At 43.1% G+C, this 22,117-nt stretch overlaps 1 protein-coding gene and 1 long non-coding RNA gene across 2 annotated transcripts in view; one reads left to right on the forward strand and one right to left on the reverse strand.

Moving 5' to 3' along the window:
- Positions 1–13,551, reverse strand: part of CKAP5 (cytoskeleton associated protein 5) — a 106,851-nt gene extending 93,300 nt beyond the window's left edge. The window contains exon 1 of the mRNA XM_030794711.1: positions 13,365–13,551. The gene's annotated coding sequence lies outside the window, so the exon portion shown is untranslated. The remainder of the gene's footprint in view (positions 1–13,364) is intronic.
- A 132-nt stretch (positions 13,552–13,683) lies between these two features.
- LOC115838588 overlaps positions 13,684–22,117 on the forward strand; it is a 28,164-nt gene continuing 19,730 nt past the window's right edge. Inside the window, exons 1-2 of the long non-coding RNA XR_004033620.1 lie at positions 13,684–13,774; positions 13,884–13,988. This is a non-coding gene — a long non-coding RNA (uncharacterized LOC115838588). The remainder of the gene's footprint in view (positions 13,775–13,883; positions 13,989–22,117) is intronic.

Here is a 22,117-nt window from a genome sequence, read left to right on the forward strand (position 1 = left end):
TGTCGAGAAAACAAGATATATTTAATAAAATTCTGAAGTAAACCCTTTTCAAAGTGAAAAAAATCAGTAATATTATTTTGAAATTTTCTAAGATTTTTGCCACTGTTTTCCTAGTTACTTTTTTATTATAAGATCCACTAAAAGAGGGTAATTTCATTTTTAGAATCTTTCACTTTGGCAAAGCCATGGCAGTAAAACAGTTGCTTGAAGGAAATCTTACTGTAGAAAGCTCTACTCTAGATTAAATTTAGTGCAAACCTGGAGTCATGTTGAGCTCTGGAGGTAGACAGATTGAGTTGTAAACCTTGCTCTGCCACAAACCAGCTGATCCTCAGTTTTATCAATCATCATAACAATACCATCTTCATGTTGCTCCCTATTTAACACACACTTCTTGAACATATATTATGTGCCAGGCACTACCCTAAGCACTTCACATGTATTTACTCATTTAATCCTTAAAACCTTGAAGTTGATATTATTATCCCTATTTAATAATGAGGCAATTGAGGCAAACAGAGTAACTTGCCTAACATGACTCATCTAATCGTTGTAAAGATTAAATGAGATTTTGCCTTTTACATGTTAAGAATTCCCTCCATAGCCAGGTGTAGTGGCATGCGCCTGTAGTCTCAGTTACCCAAGAGGCTGAGGTGGGAGGACTGCTTGAACCCAGGAGGTTGAAACTATAGTAAGCCATGATTGAGCCACTGCACTGCAGCCTGGGTGACATAGCAAGAGCTTATCTCAAAAAAAAAAAAAAAATTTCCCACAAATATTCACATTATTCTCCTGTCCTGACAATTGTGCTTGTCAGATAGTGTGAGGCTATTCGGTGTTAGATGCTCATCTAGATGCTGCGTACAGGCTGTGCACCACAATAGCCCTGAGGCAAAGTACAATAAGAGAGTGTGACGGAGGAATCTAATCTAGTCTGGGGTAGGGGGGTTCAGGGAAGGTCTCCCTGTGAAAGTGATACTCAGGCTGAAAACTAAATGAAATTAATAGGGATTGGCCAAGCAAAGGCAAAAAGTAGGGACAACAGAGAATGTTTCAGGCATGTGTGTGGATCTCTAAAACATGTAGGCAAGAGTAAAGAACAAAAATATGACCCATGTGGCCAAACAAGAGAAAGGCTGATTGGAAAGGGTCAAATTAAACAAATCCAATGATTTTATGCAAGTAAGTAGTAGTATTAACAGATTTCATGGCAAATACCAAGCACTCAGTAAACCATAGCTATCATCATTATTATTATTATTATTAATTTTTTTTTTTTGAGATGGAGTCTTACTCTGTGGCCCAGGCTGGAGTGCACTGGCAGATCTCAGCTCACTGCAAGCTCTGCGTCCCGGGTTCACGCCATTCTCCTGCCTCAGCCTCCCGAGTAGCTGGGACTACAGGCGCCCACCACCATGCCTGGCTAATTTTTGTATTTTTAGTAAACATGGGGTTTCACCGTGTTAGCCAGGATGGTCTTGATCTCCTGACCTTGTGATCTGCCCGCCTCGGCCTCCCAAAGTGCTGGGATTACAGGTGTGTGCCACTGCGCCCAGCCAAGTAAGCAGTAGTATTAACAGATTTCATGGCAAATACCAAGCACTCAGTAAACCACAGCTATCGTTACTATATTATTATTATTATTATTATTTTTTTTTTTTTTTTGAAGTGCAGTTTTGCTCTTGTTGCCCAGGCTGGAGTGCAATGGCACAATCTTGGCTCACTCCAACCTCTGCCTCCTGGGTTCAAGTGATTCTCCTGCCTCAGCCTCCTGAGTAGCTGAGATTACAGGCATGTGCCACCACGTCCAGCTAATTTTAATTTTGATATTATTAGTAGAGATGGTGTTTCACCACGTTGGCCAGGCTGGTCTCGAAAGCCTGACCTCAGGTGATCCACCCGGCTTAGCCTTTTACTGTATCATTATAAGCATCATTCCAGTGTCATTGAGAGATTTTAGTTTGACTTCAGACTTAAACAAACCTATATTTCAGTCCTTTGATGCAAGAGCGGGCTAAGTTGGCCTGGTGTGGTGGCTCACACTTGTAATCCCAGCACTTTGGGAGGCCGAGGCGGGCAGATCACTTGAGATCAGGAGTTCGAAACCAGCCTGGCCAACATAGCGAAACCCTATCTCTACTAAAAATACAAAAATTAGCCAGGCGTGGTGGTACATGCCTGCAGTCCCAGCTACTGAGGAGACTGAGGCAGGAGAAATGCTTGAACCTGGGAGGCAGAGGTTGCAGTGAGCTGAGAATGCGCCACCACACTCCAGCCTGGGCAACAAGAGCAAAACTCCATCTCAAAAAAAAAAAAAAAAAAAGAGAAGCCTAAGTTGGGTTACAGCCCTTAGGACCAAGTAAGGCAAGTCCTCTCTGGTCTAAAACAAACTGCTTCTCTGGGTGTACAAGCAATCTATTCCTTTTTATCCTATAGAAAGCAGATTCGCTATTAAAAAATTATATGCTATTTGGTGATATTCAAGGGGACTATCCATAGGTTTGGAGGAATCTCCCATATTAAACATTGCTCAAAATTTGTAGGCAGCCCTCTAAAGCATAATAATATTTTTATGTACTGGATATAGATTTTTCTTTTCTTTTTTAGACAGGGTCTCACTCTATCGTCCAGGCTGGAATACAGTGGCACAAACATGGCTCATTGCTGCCTCCACCTCCGAGGCCCAAGCAATCCTCCCACCTCTGCCTCCCAAGTAGCTGGGCCACAGGCATGCACCACCACTCCCAGTTAATTTTTTTTTTTTTTCCTAGAGATGAGGTCTCTCTATGTTGCTCAGGCTGGCTTTATATTCTACAGCTTTCGTTTCTCAACCTTTGTGATCAAGCTAACACTTCTAGTTATCTTGTAGCAGTGCCTTCTTTCTAATTTAGCAACTGATTTAAAGAACCAAGCAGGCTGAAATTGTGCATTGAAGAGTGAATAGAATCTGTTTGAGAGAAGTCAATAAAATAAAATATCAACTAAAAAAATAAAAATAAAGTATAAATAAATAATCATCCACCATTATCCTTTAAAATACATATATATATATTACCTGGCTGTTTTGGCTGAGAAGGCCTAGAAACACTGACACCCCACTAGCAAGGAGCAGATGGCAGAGCACCCAGATCTTGGTTTCTAAATACCAAGTAAAAGGAACCAGAAATCTTTGGAGAAATGTCTAATTCTAGGGTTAGAGCAGAGAAAATAAAAGATGAGCCTGGAGCATAATAAAGTACCAGAAAATAAAAAAGTGTTCAAAAAGAAAAAAAAAATTAAAAAGATAGGGACATATCAAAGGGACACAGGAGCCGACCAAAAAGAGCTCCCAACAGTCAAAGCTGGGATTATTTGAGGGAAAAAAATAGATGATAAAATCTCAAAGTACAGAATAAATATACATCAGCCAATACACACTCACACATACACACTAGTCCATAAGACATAAACAGTGGAATAAAGAAATAAATGGGTGAAAAGAGACAAATCTTCCTTATAAATTTCCAAATATATGTAGATACCCTTAACTCCAGGAAGTGGAATTTAATCCCTTCACCCACTTTGGGGGTGGGCTAGACCTGGCTAGTCATTTTCAGAATAGCTATAGAAAGGGAAAAATACTAACTTTAATACTTAACCTAGCAAACACTAACTTAACCAAGTGATCAAAGTTAATATCACTAATGATGTCACATGGATATCACAAAACCCGATATGATATGGTATTCTATGGTATTCTTTCCAAAAACACGTAATTCTTGACTAATCATGAGAAAAATATCAGACAAAGACAAAGGGAAGGGCAGTCTACAAAACAACTGACTTGTACTCCTCAAAATGGTCAAGGTCATGAAAACAAGGAAAGACTGAGAAATTGCCAAAGACCAGAGAAGGCTAATAGAGATGACCACGAAGTGCAATATGTTACCCTAAATTGGATCCTGAAACAGAATGGGGACATGAATAGAAAAACTGTTGAAACACAAACAGAATCTGGAGTTTGTTTAAACGATGTTAGTAACAGGGGACACTGGGTGAGAGGTATTCAGGAATTCTACACATCATCTTTGCAACTTTTCTGTTGGAATAATCTAAAATTATTCCAAAATAAAGTTAATTTTTAAAAAGTTTCCTCTTAAAAAACATTTATTTTCAAAAAAGGTAATGTCATGAAAACCAATAATTTTAAAAAGTGAGAACACTAGATCAGGCACAGTGGCTCACGCCTATAATCCTAGCATTTCAGGAGGCTGAGATGGGAGGACTGCTTGAGGCCAGGAGTTTGAGACCAGCCTGGTCAACATAGTGAGACCCCATCTCTTTAAAATAATAATAATAAAGTGGGACCACTACATACCTACCAGAAGGGCTAAAATCCAAAAACCCGATACAACTAAGTGCTGTTAAGAACGTGGAGCAAGAGGAACTCTCATTCATTGCTAATAGGAATGCAAAATGGTACAGCCACTCTGGAATAGAGTTTGGCAGTTTCTTACAAAACTATTACTAGTCTTACCATATGATCCAGCAATCTGCTTCTAGGTATTTATCCAACTGAATTAAAAATTTATGTCAGCTGGGCACAGTGGGTTGTAGTGTCAATCCCAGCACTTTTGGGAGGCCAAGGCAGGAGTTCGAGATTTTTATGACAGAAAGAGTGAACTTTAATGTATGCAAAATTTAAAAAGTCATTTAGGAGACTGGGAGATCACAGAAAAGAATGAAGACTATGACAAGGGAATCTATATTACAGATGTGTGAAACAACTTCACCAAAGGGGGTGGGAAAAAGGTTCTGACCTAAGTAGCTTTGGTAATAAGTGGAGTCTGAAAGATTAAGGGCAAAAGGAACTGCACAGAAGTATGTACTCCAGTTGATAAAGTTTTTTTCCATGGAGTATGGGTTAGCAATTCTGATACTGCTATCCACGTATGTATATCCATATATAGTGGAACTGGACAATTAAATAAATGGATGGTGGAAATTAGGTTTTTCACTATTGTGAATGGAAATTCAAAGATCAGCAAGGGGAGGAGGCTAGAATGATCTATGTGATAATGGATCAGAATTGGGGACACCAGTAGGAACTCATGTTTTTCCCCCCGCCCATACTACTTACTGAAAGTGATCTATGGAACTCATGTTTAACTTAATATAGACACAGATGGCTACATAGAGAAATATTTATAGATATATCTATATACATGGGGTTAGCATACATTCAAACATTTCTTTGCTCTAACAGTTGAAAGGACCTAAAAGAAATGACACCCCAGCAGCAAAGAGAACACTCAGTACCCAGTTCTTGTTTCTAATAGCATTCTCCAATAAAGGAACCAGGGCGCCTTGGAGAAATGGCTGATTCTAGCACTGGGACAAGAAATATACAAGATGAGCCTGGAACATTTCCAGATAGTAAGGAAGTACTCAAAGATCAATACAAATACACACACACACACACACACACACACACACACACACACGTATGTTAAAGGAATACGGGAAGCTCCCAAAGGACAAAGCTGGAACAACCTGAACAACAAAATAAAATAATATTGGAATGTAACCTAAAATATAAAATAAATATACTTGAGTCCATACTATTATCAGTAAATACTTGACTAAACTAATAAATGGGAAAGGAGAGACAAGAATTTCAAATAAATTAGGTAGGTACTCCACCCTAAGATCAAGGAACTCCCTATTCCTTAAGTGTGGGGTGCAAATAGTGACTTCCCTTCAAAGAATACAGTACAGAAAAGGAGGGGAAAAAAAGTAAATTCACTGTAGAAACCTCACAAACACTATTTCAGGTCAATATGAACAGTCAAGGTCAATATTAACAGTCATAAATCATGTTGATAGCATGTACCCTTGATATGATGTGATGAAAATGGCACTTTACCTCTGTGGTCTTCCTGCCCAAAACCCGTAACTCCAGTCTAATGAGAAAAACATCCGACAAATTCCAATAGAAGGGCATCTTACAATGTATTTGACTAGTACCTCTCAAAACAGATTAAATTTTTTTTTTAAATTAGATCTATAATTTTTCTAGCTTTCTTAGTTGAAGACTTTCTGAACTAGTCTAAAATAATTTTGAGACTAATTGAGACTGTTGAGATACTGCTTAAACCCAAAGACACAGGAACAAGCCTGGTGCAGTGGCTCACACCAGTAATCCCAGCACTTTGGGATGCTGGAACAAGAGGATTGTTTGAGGCCAGGAGTTCAAGACCAGCTTAGGCAACATACTGAGACTGTGTCTCCACAAAAAGAAAAAAATGACGGCCAGACACGGTGGCTCACGCCTGTAATCCTAGCACTTTTGCACTTTGGGAGGCTGAGGCAGGCAGATCACTTGAGTCCAGGGGTTCAAGACCATCCTGGGCAACATAGTGATAGCTTGCCTCTTCAAAAAATAAAAAAAAAAAATTAGCCAGGTGTGGTGGCACTTGCCTGTAGTCCCAGGCACTAGAGGCTGAGGTGAGAGGATCCCTTGAGCCGGGGAGGCGAAGGTTGCAGTAAGCAGAGATCAGGCCACCACACTCCAGCCTAGGAGACAGAGTGGGATCCCATCTCAAAAAAAAAAAAAAAAAAAAAAAATTGCTGAGCCACCGTTGTCGCAACATTTTTAGAATATAAAAATAAAAAAATAAATAAAGACACAGAAACACAGCCAACTGATTAGTCAGATACTGTTTTTATCACTTTGTTGTTCACAGAAGATGATGCCAGTTTTGGCCAATTTTGTTCAACAAATATTTTTGATCACTTCGTTTGTTGCAGGCACTGTTGAGCCACTGAGGTAACCTCAAAGGAAAAAAAAATCTATGCTCTGCTTTCATTTTTATGAGAAAATCTAACAATATATAGATAAACAATAAACAATTACATAACAATATATGCTATGAAGTAAATAAGGAAAAGTGAAGTAAAAGTGACCAAGAGGGCTCAGAAAAGTGTCTCTTTAAGGAGATGACATTTAAGTTGAAGCCTGAGAGTGCCAGTAATACAGGCTGGGGGTAGAGTGAAGTGGGAAGTTCCAGAACAGAATGCAAAGACCGAAATGAATAAGCGTAATGTGTTGGAGTTATACACATCAAGTAGGTAGAGTAATTGGCCTGATAGAAATGAGCTAAGTAATGTATTCTAAACTCCAGAGGCAAGAATAGGAAAATCATTTAAAAACCTTAAAACTCTCCAACATTGACTACCAAGAATCCTAATTAGATTAACAACTCAATTTTTTATGTGTCCCTTTAGCTACCCACTGCCACCACTGTCACAGTTGTCCATCTCCCATATGGTAAATACCATCTTCCCTCTAAAAACTATCATGCCTGTCATTCGTATTTCATCACATCTCCGATAGAAGTACTTTTTAAAAAGTGGCTGGGGGAATTCTGCCCAGAAATTGCTCCTGAATACTCCTACAGATCCCCACTTCACGTAGTACAAACCATAGGTTAAGAGCAAAGGCCCTAGAGACAGACTGACTTGGGTTTGAATTCAGATTCTATCACTTAGTTCTATGATTTTGAGCATGTTGCACAGCCTTTTAAAGACTCAGTTTCCTCATCTGTAAAACATTGTGAGGATAAAAAAAAGATAAAATGTAGCGGGGCATGTTGGCTCATGCTTGTAATCCCAGCACTTTGGGAGGGTAAGGAGGGCAGATTGCTTAAGCCCAGGAGTTTGAGACCAGCCTGGGTAACATGGCGATACCCCGTCTCTACAAAAAATACAAAAATTAGCTGGGTGTAGTAGCATGTGCCTGTAGGCCCAGCTACTTGGGAGGGTGAGGTGGGAGGATAGATTGAGCCCAGGAGGTTGAGACTACAGTGAGCCATGATCACACCACTACACTCCAGCCTGGGTGACAGAGCGAGACCCCGTCTCAAAAAAATTAATTAATTAATTAATTAAATAAAATGTGGGACCCAGTAGGCATTCAATACATGTTAGCTACTGCTAGTAAAAGTATCTGGGCATGTATTTTACTCAAGGACCAGAGCTGAGCCCAGAGGGATTACAGAAACTATAATTTGCTACAGTAAATTGTTTGAGAGATAAAACTGTCAAACTCCCTTAGGTCAGGGCCTTTGTCTTTTTCTGGTTCACCAGTATATTCCCTGAATCTAGAACAATGTGTAACAGACATTAAGCATCAATCTCAATATCTGTTCAATGAATGAATAAGACCCCATTAAAGGAGCATAAGAGAGCCTGGCTTTACCTTAACATATTCATTCCCAGTCAAAATTTTTAACACTTATCCTAAGGCACTGTTAAAGATGTTTATTATTTTTAATTGCTTACCAACAACCTAAAACAGTGTTCATAATATTAAGGTACTCAAATTTATTGCAATTAAAACTTCGCTGCTGGAGCAGCTGAGAGCTGAACACATGGTGGTCCCTGGAGCATGGTGTGCCCAGAGAGGGCATGGAAGCTCCATGCCTCTTCCCCCATACCTCACCCTATATAGCTCTTTGTATCCTTTGCAATATCCTTTATAATAAACTGGCTGGAAAATGTGTTTTCCTGAGCTCTGAACAGGTCTAGCAAATTAATCAAACCCAAGGCGGGGAGTGGGGGGCAGTATTAGGAATGCCCATTTATATAGTCAGTCTACAGAAGCACAGGTAAAAAAAAACCTGGGGCTTAAGATTGGCATCTGAGTTGGGGGCAGTCTTCTGGGACTAAACCTTCAACCTATGGGATCTGACACTACCTCCAGATAGAGAGTGTCAGAATTGGCCAGGTGCGGTGGCTCACGCCTGTAATCCCAGCACTTTGGGAGGCTGAGGTGGGCAGATCACTTGAGTTCAAGAGCAGCCTGGCCAAAATGGAGAAACCCCATCTCTACTAAAAATACAAAAAATTAGATGGGTGTTGTGGCAGGTTCTTGTAATCCCAGCTACTCGGGAGGCTGAGGAAGGAGAATCTCTTGAACCTGGGAGACAGAGGTTGCAGTCAGCCAAGATCGCGCCACTGCACTCCAGCCTGGGCGACAGAGCAATTGTCTCAAAAAAAAAAAAAAAAAAAAAAAAAAAGTGTCAGAATTGAACTGAATTAGAGGACACACAGCTAGTGTCCACTGCTGAAGAACTACTTGCTTGGTGTGTGGGGAAAAAAATCCCACACATCTGAGGTCACAGAAGTTTTCTGTATTATGAGAGTATAAGATAAACTAATTAAAGTTTCTTATTCTATATTCTCAGAATTGGCATCAGAATTGGGATTTGCTAGAATGACTTGGCTCACACATATGGTTTGGGAAGAAAAAGGATAAAAGGATAGGGATGAAGAACTTTGATTCTTAGGTGGCCAAGTGGTCACCTATGGCAAAGAGCCGAAGCTGTGCTGTCATCAATTACTAAAGGTAAAAGTTATCCATGGAATCCAGAGATGGATCCAACTGCCTGGGAGTTGGTTCACAGGATGCGCAAGGAAATGCAAACTAGTATTAAAAAAGTGCTATGTTGGCTCAGCACGGTGGCTCACGCCTGTAATCCCAGCACTTTGGGAGGCCGAGGCAGGCAGATCACGAGGTCAGGAGATTGAGACCATCTGGCTAACAGTGAAACCCCATCTCTACTAAAAATACAAAAAAATTAGCCGGGCACTGTGGCTCACGCCTGTAATCCCAGCTACTCAGGAGGCTGAGGCAGGAGAATCGATTGAGCCTGGGAGGCAGAGGTTGCAGTGAGCCAAGATCGTGCCATTGCACTCCAGCCCTGGAGAAAAAGTAAGACTTCGGCTCAAAAAAAAAAAAAAAAAAAAAAAAAAGGCGAAATGTTAAATCCCTTGGTTATTGTTATCTGTAACAGCTAAAATGAAATTAAAAGAGAGTAGTGGGTTGGACCTTCCTGCTAGACCAAGCTCAGATTTCAGTGAGTGTGAGAGCTTAGGCCACCAGCCTCAAAGCTGTCCCTCAAGGGAAAAATGTATGCCGGGACAACAGAAAGTGCTTCTAAGACCTCTGGTAACGAAGAAGGTGGTCTGCAAAAACCAAAGAACTATTGAAACCAGGGGGTACAATGTGAAGGAATTGTTTCACTTTGTACATTAGTATCATAAGCTTCCTGAAGGTGACAGTCTGATTCCACCTATAAATGCCAAGTGGAACACTCCCGATCCAGATAAAGCCACTGATATGCTTCATATGCAAGCCATGTGAAACTGGCTTTATGATGACTAGGACATTTACCCTCTGAATATGCCCACTACCCAGTCATAGTAAATGCTGTGGTTAAGGGTGACCCCTTAATGTGGATAACCTTACTGTTGCAAGATCAAAAGACAGTTCAAGAAGCCTTATCAAATGTGCTGTCTCAGTTTCCTCTCGTGGGTCTTACAGATGCTAATAAAACCATTAGGTTGAGAGAATGGTGAGACAGAGGGCAAATGGATTCATCCCGGAAGGTGGAAATTTTTAAATGGTTATTAAGAAATAAGGTAGCAGGGTGTGGTGGCTCATGCCTATAATCCCAGCACTTTGGGAGGCCAAGACAGGATGATCGCTTGAGCCCAGGAGTTCAAGACTAGCCTGGGAGCCAAAGGGAGACCCTGCTGGTCTCCCACCATTAAGGGGTTCCAAACAAGTTTGCTACATTTACCCCAGTTTGGAGAAATTGTAAGTCAGGAGGCAGATTACAATGAGAAATCTGATCTGAAATTGTGGAGGCAATAGGTAGATGAGTCAAGATAAAGACTGGCAAATGGGCAAGAGTCTCTTGGTTCAATCACCTGCTGGGGACCCCAAGCCTTCTGTATACAAGCAGGTAAAATGGTCAGGGAGTGGCAAAGAGAAATTCCTGGGACTCCTTCATATGGAAGCCCCAGGCACAGTAGTACCAAGAGCCATTGGTGAAGCCCTGAACAGGGCTACAATTAGATTAAGAGAAAGACAGGTGTAGTGGTTCACGCCTGTAATCCCAGCATTTTGGGAGGCTGAGACAAAAGGATCCCTTGAGCCCAGGAGTTCGAGACCAGCCTGGGCAACAAGGCGAAACCCCATCGCTACAAAAACTCAAAAAATTTGCCAGGCATGGTGATGCACGTCTGTAGTCCCAGCTACCAGAAGGCTGAGATGGGAGGATCACCTGAGCCCTGGAGGTGGAGGCTGCAGTGAGCCATAATCGCAGCACTGCACTCCAGCCAGGGCGAAAGAGTGCGATCTGATTGCAAAAAAAAAAAAAAAGAAAAGAAAAGTGAGGGTTAGCCAGGTGTGGTGGCTCACACCTGTAATCCCAACACTTTGGCTAGCTGAGGCGGGTGGATCACTTGAGGTCAGGAGTTCGAGACCAGCCTGGCCAACATAGTGAAACCCCATCTCTACTAAAAATACAAAAAATTAGCTGGGCATTGTGGTGCACACAAGTAGTCCCAGCTACTTGGGAGGCTGAGGTGGCAGAATCGCTTGAACCCAGGAGACAGAGGTTGCAGTGAGCCGAGATCGCACCACTGCACTCTAGCCTGGGCGAAAGAGCAAGACTCTGCCTTAAAAAAAAAAAAAAAAAAAGAAAAGACAAGAAAGTGAGGGTTGATGGAATTAAGATACAAGTTTACAGGAAAGTTGGTATACTCAAACACACTTCATATGAGAGCATAAGAGCTCCACACCCTTCTCCCATACCTACTAGCCCTACGCCTCTCTCCATCTGTATGCTGTGTAGCATCCTTTACAATAAACTGTAAAGGTAAACAAACAAACAAACAAACAAACCACCAAAAAAACAGGTGCTGCTAAAACTGAACTGTCAGTTGTAGAAGACTTGCGATGGAATTACCACACCCACTGTTCATAATTCAAAACTGATCAAGACTTTAAAGTAATGGAGAAAAAAGTAAAAGGCATGTTAATTGTTATGGAATACCTTTGCTTGCCATTGCCTCAGTGAACAGCCTTTAATTTTTTTTTTTTTTTTTTTTTTGAGACAAGAGTTTCGCTCTGTCACCCAGGCTGGAGTGCAATGGCGGGATCTCAGCTCACTGCAACCTCTGTCTCCCGGGTTCGAATGATTACCTTGCCTCAGCCTCCCGAGTGGCTGGGATTACAGGCGCCCGCCACCACGCCCAGCCATTTTTTGTATTTTTAGTAGAGAGAGAGACGGGGTTTCACCACGTTGGCCCGACTGGTCTCAAACTCCTGATCTCGTGATCCGCCCGCCTCGGCCTCCCAAAGTGTTGGGATTACAGGCGTGAGCCACCGCGCCCAGCCTAAAATCTTATTTAAAAAAAATTTTTACATGAATTTACCAACTAGATTTAACTGATGGTGGCAAAATAAATTGACTTCACCTTTATCTATATCATTAAATTTGGTAAAAGCATTACAGTTTGTCCAGTCACTTCAGAGAAGTCAAAAGTCTTTTACAATTTCTTAAAGTTTCAAAAGATTCTTAATTTATTGGCTCTTTAGGTCAAAAGAAGGACTTTTCAGGGTGATGAAAATGGAGGGAGGAGGAGCTCACCTTTCTAAAAATGAGTTTTCAATTACTATAATTATGCATAAGACAGGCAGCATTTCTGGGCCAAGATTTGATGCCTTGGTCCCATGAGAATTAAACTAGAGCCACGCATAAATTTGGGGCAAGTTCTGCAAAAACCACTTCAACCTCTATTGATGCTGAATGAAAAACTCATTGTTAAGATTCATCAACACGAATATATTTTCTAACACACACTAGCCACTCTGGCAACATCCCTTTCATCATCTTCTATCCAAGAAACAGAACGGAATGCATTTCAATCCTGCTCAACAATGACCACGATTACAAGCAGGGGGGAGAGCTCAAAAGTAAGAATCTAGTTCGCCGAGCCCCGACCTGAAAGTAGCAAGGCCCAACCCACGCTGCTGGCTATTGTATTGGTTCCCCCCCCACACTTCCAGGGCTGGAAGGACACCTGAACGCTCCCGATACCTTGAGAGAGAGAAAGCCAAACGTTAAGGGCGGGGTGGTGGATGACCGGAACCGTTCACCTCGCAGCAAGCCAGCAGGGACACAGGTGTGCGGCCAGGCCCCGGTGCCGCTGTCCTTGCTCCAGGGCGACAAGGCCCTTCGCAACCACCACAGCCCTCGTAGGCGCTTACTTATTCATTCACTTGACAATTACGCGAGGGGCACTCCAGCAGGGCCGGCTCTCGGGGCCCCCGCCCCAGTCTCGGTAAATCGCTGCCGCCAGGCGCGGCCCCGCGCCGCCCGCGCCCCGCGGAAGCTACCACCCGCGCCACGCTGCGGCGCGCTCTGGCCACCCGGAGTCCAACCCCGGCCTCCGCCGCACACGAGCGCCCACTCCCCCGGCCCTGCCCGCCGCAGGTCCCCCGGCCTCCGCCCCGCTTCGCCGCCTCAGACCTGCCGGGTTCGTGGGGCAAGGGAGGCGCGCGTCTGGAGGCCCCCCAGCCGCCCGGGATTCAGGGGCTCCTCTGCGCGCGCGATGCCTGCACTCGAGGGCCTCGCGGGTGGGGCAGGCCCACCGACCACTCGCCTCCACCGGGTCAGAACCAAGCGGCCTGCTCTAAGCCGTTTGAAACCGCTTGGGTCGCCGCACACCCCGCAGTGTCCTCGTTCTTTATTGGTCCTCGAAGGACCGCCCTTCGGGCTTTTATTGGTCCATTTGAAAGGCCTGTGGGCACGCGCCGCCCGCAGCCTTAAAGGGGCCGCGCGCAGCCGTGTTTCCCTCTGGAACAGACGCCGCCTGCACGGGCGGGACGTGGTCGCTGCCGGGGGCAAGTCTGCCGACTCCAGAAAGAAGGGCGAAAGATGTGTGTAGACCTGGGCATCCCTGGCCGTCAGCATGTTTGCTTTATTTAATTACAGATGTTCAGGCTGCTGTCAACACCTGACAATTTTTTTTGTCATTTCGTTCCCTAGAGATTGTGAAGCTAAGTGCTGTGAGGGAAACCAGAGGCAGCTGAGACGTGGGAGTAACAGCGAATGAAGCCAGGACGCTGGATTCTGACCTTGGACCTGTTCTGAGTAAATCACTTTTCTCAGTAAATTTTCTGGAGTTGTTTCCTTATCTGTAAAATGGGATAACGATGTTTCCCTTACAATTTAATGGGAGGAGTTAATATAACTAATAGAATGTCTGAGAAAAGCCTTTGTGAACTGTAACGCGTCCTGCAAATGCTTAATATTCCCTTATAAAAATGAGAGGCTTGGTTAACATGATCTCCAGAATTCTAGCTTAGCTCTACCTTCAGTGTTTCTGTGAATGAGTTCAGGTCCTTACTTCTAAGGAATTTGAAATCTACAGTGGTTAGAGGAATATAACATACAGACTAGTCACTAAAATTCAAAGCAGTGTAATAACTGTATAAATGAAAAGCTATAAATGCTTAGAGACAGGAGAAATTTGATGGGGGAGGATCTGTGAGGAAGATGAATTTTTAACCTAGGATTTAAAGAATGTGTAGATTCCCAACAGACTAAAAGATGGAGAGGGGATGGATAAAAGTAAATGAAACAATTACATGTTTTTTAATTGTCAAGTTGGCAGAGATGAAAAAGTTCAACAACCTTTGGTTGGTCAAGATTTGGAAAAACAGGCTGGGTGCAATGGCTTATTCCTGTAATCCTAGCACTTTGGGAGGCTGAGGCAGGAGGATTGCTTGAGGCCAGGAGTTCAAGACCAACCTGGGCAACATAGCAAGACCCCATCTCTGTTTTAAAAATATAAAGAGATTTGGAAAAACGGACACTCAAAGTCACTATTGGTAAGAGTATAATTGGTACAAACCTTTAGGAGGACAATTTGATAGTTACTAAAATGTACATAATCTAGTTCTGGCCCAGTAATCTACTATGAGGAATTTATCCTACAGATCTGTGTAAGTATGCAAAGAAAAATGTACAAGGATGTTTAATGCACTACTGCTTTTTTTTTTTTTGAGACAGTCTCGCTCTGTCGCCCAGGCTGGAGTGCAGTGGCGCGATCTCAGCTCACTGCAACCTCCGCCTCCTGTGTTAAAGCGATACTCCTGCCTCAGCCTCCCGAGTAGCTGGGACTACAGGCGTGTGCCATCACACCCGGCTAATTTTTTGTAGTTTTAGTAGAGATGGAGTTGCACCGTGTTAGCCAGGATGGTCTTGATCTGCTGACCTCGTGATCTGCCCGCCTGGGCCTCCCAGGGTGCTGGGATTACAGGCGTGAGCCACTGCGCTCGGCCTTTTTTTTTTTTTTTTTTGACAGAGACTCTCTCATGTCGCCCAGGCTGTAGTGCAATGACGTGATCTCGGCTCACTGCAACCTCTGCCTCCCAGGTTCAAGCAATTCTCCTGTCTCAGCCTCCCAAGTAGCTGAGATTACAGGCACCTGCCACCACGCCCGGCTAATTATTTTTTTGTTGTATTTTTAATAGAGATGGGGTTTCACCATGTTAGTCAGGCTGGTCTCAAACTCCTGACTTCAGGTGATCAGCCTGCCTCAGACTCCCAAAGTGCAGAGATTACAGGTGTGAGCCACCGTGTCCGGCCCTTGCTCTCTCGCCCAGGCTGGAGTGCAATGGCACCATCTCAGCTCACTGCAACCTCCACCTCCCAGGATCAAGCAATTCTCCTATCTCAGCCTCCCAAGTAGCTGGGATTACAGGCATGTGCCACCAAGCCCAGCTAATATTTTGTAATTTTAGTAGAGACAGGGTTCCACCTGTTGGCCAGGCTGGTCTTGAACTCCTGACCTCAAGTGATCCACCCGCCTCGGCCTCCCAAACTGTTGGGATTATAGCCGTGAGCCACTGTGCCCAGCCAGCACTGCTTAAGATAAAAAAATAAAAGGCCGGGTGCAGTGGCTCACACTTGTAATCCCAGCACTTTGGGAGGCTGAGGCGGGCGGATCATAAGGTCAGGAGATCGAGACCATGGTGAAACCCTGTCTCTACTAAAAATACAAAAAAAAAAATTAGCCGGGCGTGGTGGCGGGCGCCTGTAGTCCCAGCTACTTGGAGAGGCTGAGGCAGGAGAATGGCGTGAACCCGGGAGGCAGAGCTTGCAGTGAGCCGAGATCGCACCACTGCACTCCGGCCTGGGAGACAGAGCGAGACTCCGTCTCAAAAAATAAAAAAATAAAATAAAATGAAATAAAATAATCTGGAGGCCAGGCATGGTGGCTCATGCCTGTAATCCCAGTGCTTTGGGAGGCTGAGGTGGAGGATTGCTGGAGTGTGGGAGGTCAAGGCTGCAGTGAGCTATGATCACGCCACTGTACTCCAGCCTGTGTGACAGAGTGAGACCCTGTCTCTAAAAAAAATAAAAATAAAAAATCTGGAAATTACATGTTCATCAACAGGGAATCTTTTACATAAATTATGACATATCCATTCAATAGAACACTATGAAACTGTTAAAAAGAATGTGGTTAATCTATGTGCTGGAACAGAAACATGCACAAATTTTATTAATTGAAAAAAAGGCAAGTTGCAGAACTTGTGGAATGATATTATTATATATGGTTATAAATGTATGTGTGTTTGAGGGCATGCCTGAAAATGGTTAGAACATTCCTGGAATTATAAGAAACTTAATAGGAGTGGGACAAATTTTTGCCATTGACGTGGTGTGTTTCTTTTTTCTTTCATAGAAGGAGCAGAGAGTAGTGGGGAAAGTGTGAGTCAGAGCACAGAAACAAGAAAGTGCATCGTATATATAGACTGAACATGTGGGGTTGATTTTAGGACTGAAATTATGTTGGGAAGTAGTGGAACACAAGATTGACACAGAACGTTAGGAACAATTCTTTTTTTTTTTTTTTTTTTTGAGACAGAGTCTCGCCTGTCGCCCAGGCTGGAGTGCAGTGGCGTGATATCAGCTCACTGCAACCTCCACCTCCCGGGTTCAAGCAATTCTCCTGCCTCAGCCTCCCAAGTAGTTGGGACTACAGGCGCAAGCCGCCGTGCCCAGCTGATTTTTTTGTATTTTAGCAGAGACGGGGTTTCACCTTGTTGCCCAGGCTGGTCACAAACTCCTGAGCTCAGGCAATCCACCCGCCTCAGCCTCCCAAAGTGCTGGGATTACACATGTGAGCCACCGTGCCCTGCCAGGAACGATCCCTAAAGGATCTTGAATCCCAGGGTACGGAATTGGTACTTTATTAAGTAGATAATGGGGGGCTATTAAAGGTTCCTGAGCAAGAAAGTGGCAAAATCAGAGTTGTACTTTAGGAAAATTAATTAGCTTGATTGTCTAAAATGGTTTAGAGTTGGGAACCCAGCTAGGAGTCTGATATGAGGTGTTAGCAGTGGAGAAGATGAGAGCAGAGTCAAGAAAGAATGAAAGATGTGGCAACTGACTAGATTAGGTGCAAATGCAAGGGTGGGTCCCATTTAGGGAGGTGAGTCAAAGAGAATTCCAGGATTTGATTGCCCAACGGAAGTAGGAAGTCAGGAGAAGCCGGTCTCAAGGGGAAGGTGAGGCATTTAAATTGCAACCTGTTTACTTTTAGGTACCAATGAGGCATTCTAATGGAATCATCTGAGTAGGCCTAGAAAATACACGATGGAAGCTGGAAGAATAGATGTAGAATCAATGATATAGATTTGGGAATCACATTGATAGAGTGAATGAGACCACAGATGGGGGGATTGGAGAGAGTGAAAGGCTGGCCAATGAAGACGGATCCACATGTAGGAGAAGAAGAAAGGAATGAAAGCAATATGGTCATGGTAACCTTGGATAAATTGGTGAGGATATACAGAAATAGTTTTCTTCAGTCATTGGTCATTGGCATATTTACTTTATTTAAATATTACCAGAAATAAACTGAAGATTACATTTAAGGAGAGGGTGTGATGGTAATCAGGAATTGGCTTAATAAAGGATGTGTGTGCAGTCTGGGTCCTGGAGAGTCTTAGAACAAGATGACAAAATCCCTTTTTGTCTTGGATGACTTAGGTGCAGCCCTACTTTAAGATGAGTATTAGATGTCTGATTCATTCAACAAATATTTATCAGCACCTATTATGTGGAGGGACTCTTCTAGGCACTGCAATGATCAGTAGACAAAATAGACTTCCCAGAATTTCCTCCCTTTGTGGTGCTCACACTATAGTGAGGAAACATAGACAATCAACACATAAATAAATTATATAGTATGTTATTAGACAATATGTCCAGTGGGAAAATAAAAAGAATAAAACTGGGTAAAGGGATAGGGAAGTGGGGTTGGAAAGACTGTAATTTTATTTTATTTTTCAACTTCTATTTTAGAATCGAGGGTACATGTACAGATTTGTGATAAAGGTATATTGTGTGATGCTGAGGTTTGGGGTATGATTGAATCTAGTTAGTGAGCATAGTACCTAACAGTAGTTTATCAGTCCTTGCTTGCGGGGGTCTTTCCCACAGACCTTGACCCAACAGCGGATGACTAACGTACACTAACACAGATATTCTGCCTGTCAGTCCGGCCAACGGTCTGGGCCCCTCACAGACACCAAGGAAGGTGCTGTAAAGAGTAGCAGCCGGCCCCATCAGCCAGCGAAGCTTGCATTTATTCAGTATAGGTTAAATGACAAAGGTTTTGAGTAACACCACTAGAGGGTAATTGACCTGGTTGCCAACAACCCCGCCCCCATCCCCCGAGGTTATGCACCCACGGTTGATCAAAGATTGGTCTTAAGACCACATGAGTAAACAAGCTATTCAGATAAACTACTCTACATTCCTTTGTATCTACTTGAAGCTATTTACTCAAGGTAAGGATTAGGCCACTTTCAGCCATAACCCTATCCTGAGACTTTTGCAATACCTTCTGGCCTTCCAAGAAGATTTGTATCTATATTTTATAACTTCATCTTAAAATTTTTCCCACCAGCCTGACTGAACTCCCACACTTGCTCCTTTCCCACTCTCCCATCTCTAGTCGTCTCAAGTGTCTATCGTTCCCTTCTTTATGTCCATGTGTACCCAATGTTTAGCTCCTATTTCTAAGTGAGAATATGCAATGTTTGGTTATCTGTTTCTGCATTAGTTTGTTTAGGATAATGGCCTCCAGCTGCATCCAGGCTGCTGCTAAGGGCATTATTTCATTCTTTTTATGGCTGCATAGTATTACATGGTATATGTACCACATTTCTTTAATCCACCATTGATGGGCACAAGGGTTGATTCCATGTTTTTGCTATTGAGAATAGTGCTGCAATGAATATATGGGTACATGTGTCCTTTTGGTAGAATGATTTATTTTCCTTTGAGCATATACCCAGTAATAGGATTACTGGGTCGAATGGTAGTTTAACTCCTAGTTCTTTGAAAAATCTCCAAACTGCTTTCCACAGTGGCTGAATTAATTTACATTCCCACCACAGTGTACAAGTGTCCCCTTTCCTCTGCAGCCTTGCTAGCATCTATTAAATTTTTACTTTTTAACAAAAGCCACTCTGACTCATATAAGGTGGTACCTCGTGGTTTTGATTTGCATTTCTCTGATGATTAGTGATGATGAGCATTTCTTCATATGTTTATTGGTCACTTGTATCTCTTTTGAAAGTGTTTGTTCATGTCCTTTGCCCGCTATTTATTTATTTATTTATTTATTTATTTATTTAGAGACAGCGTCTCACTCTGTTGCCCAGGCTGGAGTGCAATGGCACAATCTCAGCTCACTGCAACCTGTGCCTCCCAGGTTCTCCTGCCTCAGCCTCCCGAGTAGTTGGGATTACAGACACCCACCACCATGCTTGGCTAATTTTTGTATTTTTAGTAGAGATGGGGTTTTGCCATGTTGGTCAGGCTGGTCTCGAACTCCTGACCTCAAGTGATCCACCCACCTCAGTCTCCCAAAGTGCTGGGATTACAGGCATGAGCCAGTGCACCCGGCTTGCCCACTTTTTAATGGGGTTGTTTTTCACTTGTTAAGATTTAAGTTCTTTATAGATTCTGGATATTAGACCTTTGTTGGATGCATAGCTTGCAAATATTTTCTCCCATTCTGTAGCTTGTCTATTACTCCCTTGATAGTTTCTCTTGCTGTGCAGAAGCTCTCTACTTTTAGTAGGTCCCATTTATCCATCTATCAATTTTTGTTTTTGTTGCATTTGCTTTTGACGACTTAGCCATAAATTCTTTGCCAAAGCTGATATGGAGAAGGGTATTTCCTAGGTTTTCTTCTAGGATTTTTATATTTCAAGGGAAAGGCTGTGTTTTCTTTTTGTTGTTGTTGCTGTTTTGTTTTTTTGTTTTGAGACAGGGTCTTGCTCTGTCACCCAGGCTGGACTGCAATGGCGTGATCACAGCTCAACTGCAGCCTTGACCTCCTAGGCTCAAGTGATTGTCCCACTTCAGCCTCTCAAGTAGCTGAGACTATAGGCATGCATGAAAACACCTTTTTTTTTTTTTTTTTTTTTTTTGTGGAGACACAGGATCTCATTATGTTACCCAAGATGATCTCAAACCCATGGACTGAAGCAATCCTCCTGCATCAGCCTCCCAAAGTGCTGGGATTACAGGTATGAGCCACCACACCCAGCTGACTATAATATATATATGGATATAAAAGGAGGCCGGGGCAGTGGCTCATGCCTGTAATCCCAGTACTTTGAGAGGCCGAGGCAGGTGGATCACCTGAGGTCAGGAGTTCGAGACTAGCCTGGCCAACACGGTGAAACCCTATCTCTACTAAAAATACAAAAATTAGCCAGGCATGGTGGCAGATGCCTGTAATCCCAGCTGCTCGGGAGGCTGAGGCAGGATAATCTCTTGAACCCAGGAGGCAGAAGGTGCAGTGAGCCGAGATCGCACCATTGCACGATCCAGCCTGGGCAACAGAGCAAGACTCCATCTCAAAACAAAAAAAACAAAAAACAACAACAACAAAATATTTATATATGAAAGGGTGGTCAGGGTAGGTTTCACTGAGATTACATTTGAGCAAAGACTTAAAGGCAAATGAGTTAGCCATGAGTTTATCTAGGGGAAGAAAGTGCCAGCAAGGGCCAACAGCTGTGCAAAGGCCTTATGTTTTTGAGGAAGACAGAGGCTAGTATCGCTGGCCCAGAGTAGGATGCAGTAGGGGGGTAGTAGTAGAAGAAATCTTATAACAGTGGGGGGTGAGGACTGTCAGATCACACAAGGCCTTGTAGAAATCTTATACAGTACCTTGCCCATAGTAGGTATTCAATAAATGTTTGCCCAGTCATCTTTTGCCATCTAGGATTATCATCAAATAGCATTTATCTGTGTGTTTATTGGAGTTATGTGTGCTTTTATTCCAGGGTCTTCTCAGTAGTCCTTTTACATAAGGAGTATATTTATGAACATACCGCCCTCTGAGGGCAGCGAAACCCTTGTGGGCATTAGAGATCAAAGTGAACGCTATATTTTTGCAACGGGAAACAGGAAACAAATGTCAAATACTGTGGCTGCGGAATAACTGTGCTGGGCATTTCTGAAAAGTCTGTCAGGGTTGGGACAGCGCTCATTCTTTTGTAATCACAAGCTGAATTCTGGTTGAATCATCCCTCCCTATCATGGGATACATATCCATATTTCCAGCCTAAAAGGAGCAGCTTCAGTGATGAGCTTCCTTCAACTTTCAATGCAGGTGCCCTCTGCATTATTTCCCTGGAGATAGCAGTTGTGACATTAATACAGATTTCAAGTGGCTGTGGGTTTTAGTGCCTTAACTGTCTTCCAGGATTGCAAAGCCTACCCTGGCTTGCACTTGACTGCTTTTAGTAGGTGCTGGTTGAATGAAGGAATGAATAGCCTTTGTTTTTTTTCTCATATTCATTTTCTACAGCCCCCAAAATGTAGGCTGTCCAAGAACTTTGACCAGAGAAGCATCAGCGCCACCAAAGAGGAAGGAGGGAGAAGGGAGAGATAGGGACCTCATTAGAAGACTATCAACAGGCTTTTAGGGCCTGGAGGGAAAACCATCAGGAAGGGCAAGATATGTGAAAGTTCTTGGCTCTTTATGTCTTATAAAATGAAGTAAGCAGATCGTGTAGCTTGGGGCTAACTTAGCCTTGGGTTTAAAGTATGACCCTTAATTAGGCTGTCTGGGTCTGTTTTAACACCATGTCAAGGAGACCAAAGTTATGAGTTGGAGCTTTGACTGGACATCAAACTCTATTCCCTATGCGGAGCTCTGCTAGCCTCTCCAGCTGGTT

This window comes from Nomascus leucogenys, chromosome 15 (genome assembly GCF_006542625.1).
Source record: "Nomascus leucogenys isolate Asia chromosome 15, Asia_NLE_v1, whole genome shotgun sequence".
In the NCBI taxonomy this organism is placed as follows: Eukaryota; Metazoa; Chordata; class Mammalia; order Primates; family Hylobatidae; genus Nomascus; species Nomascus leucogenys.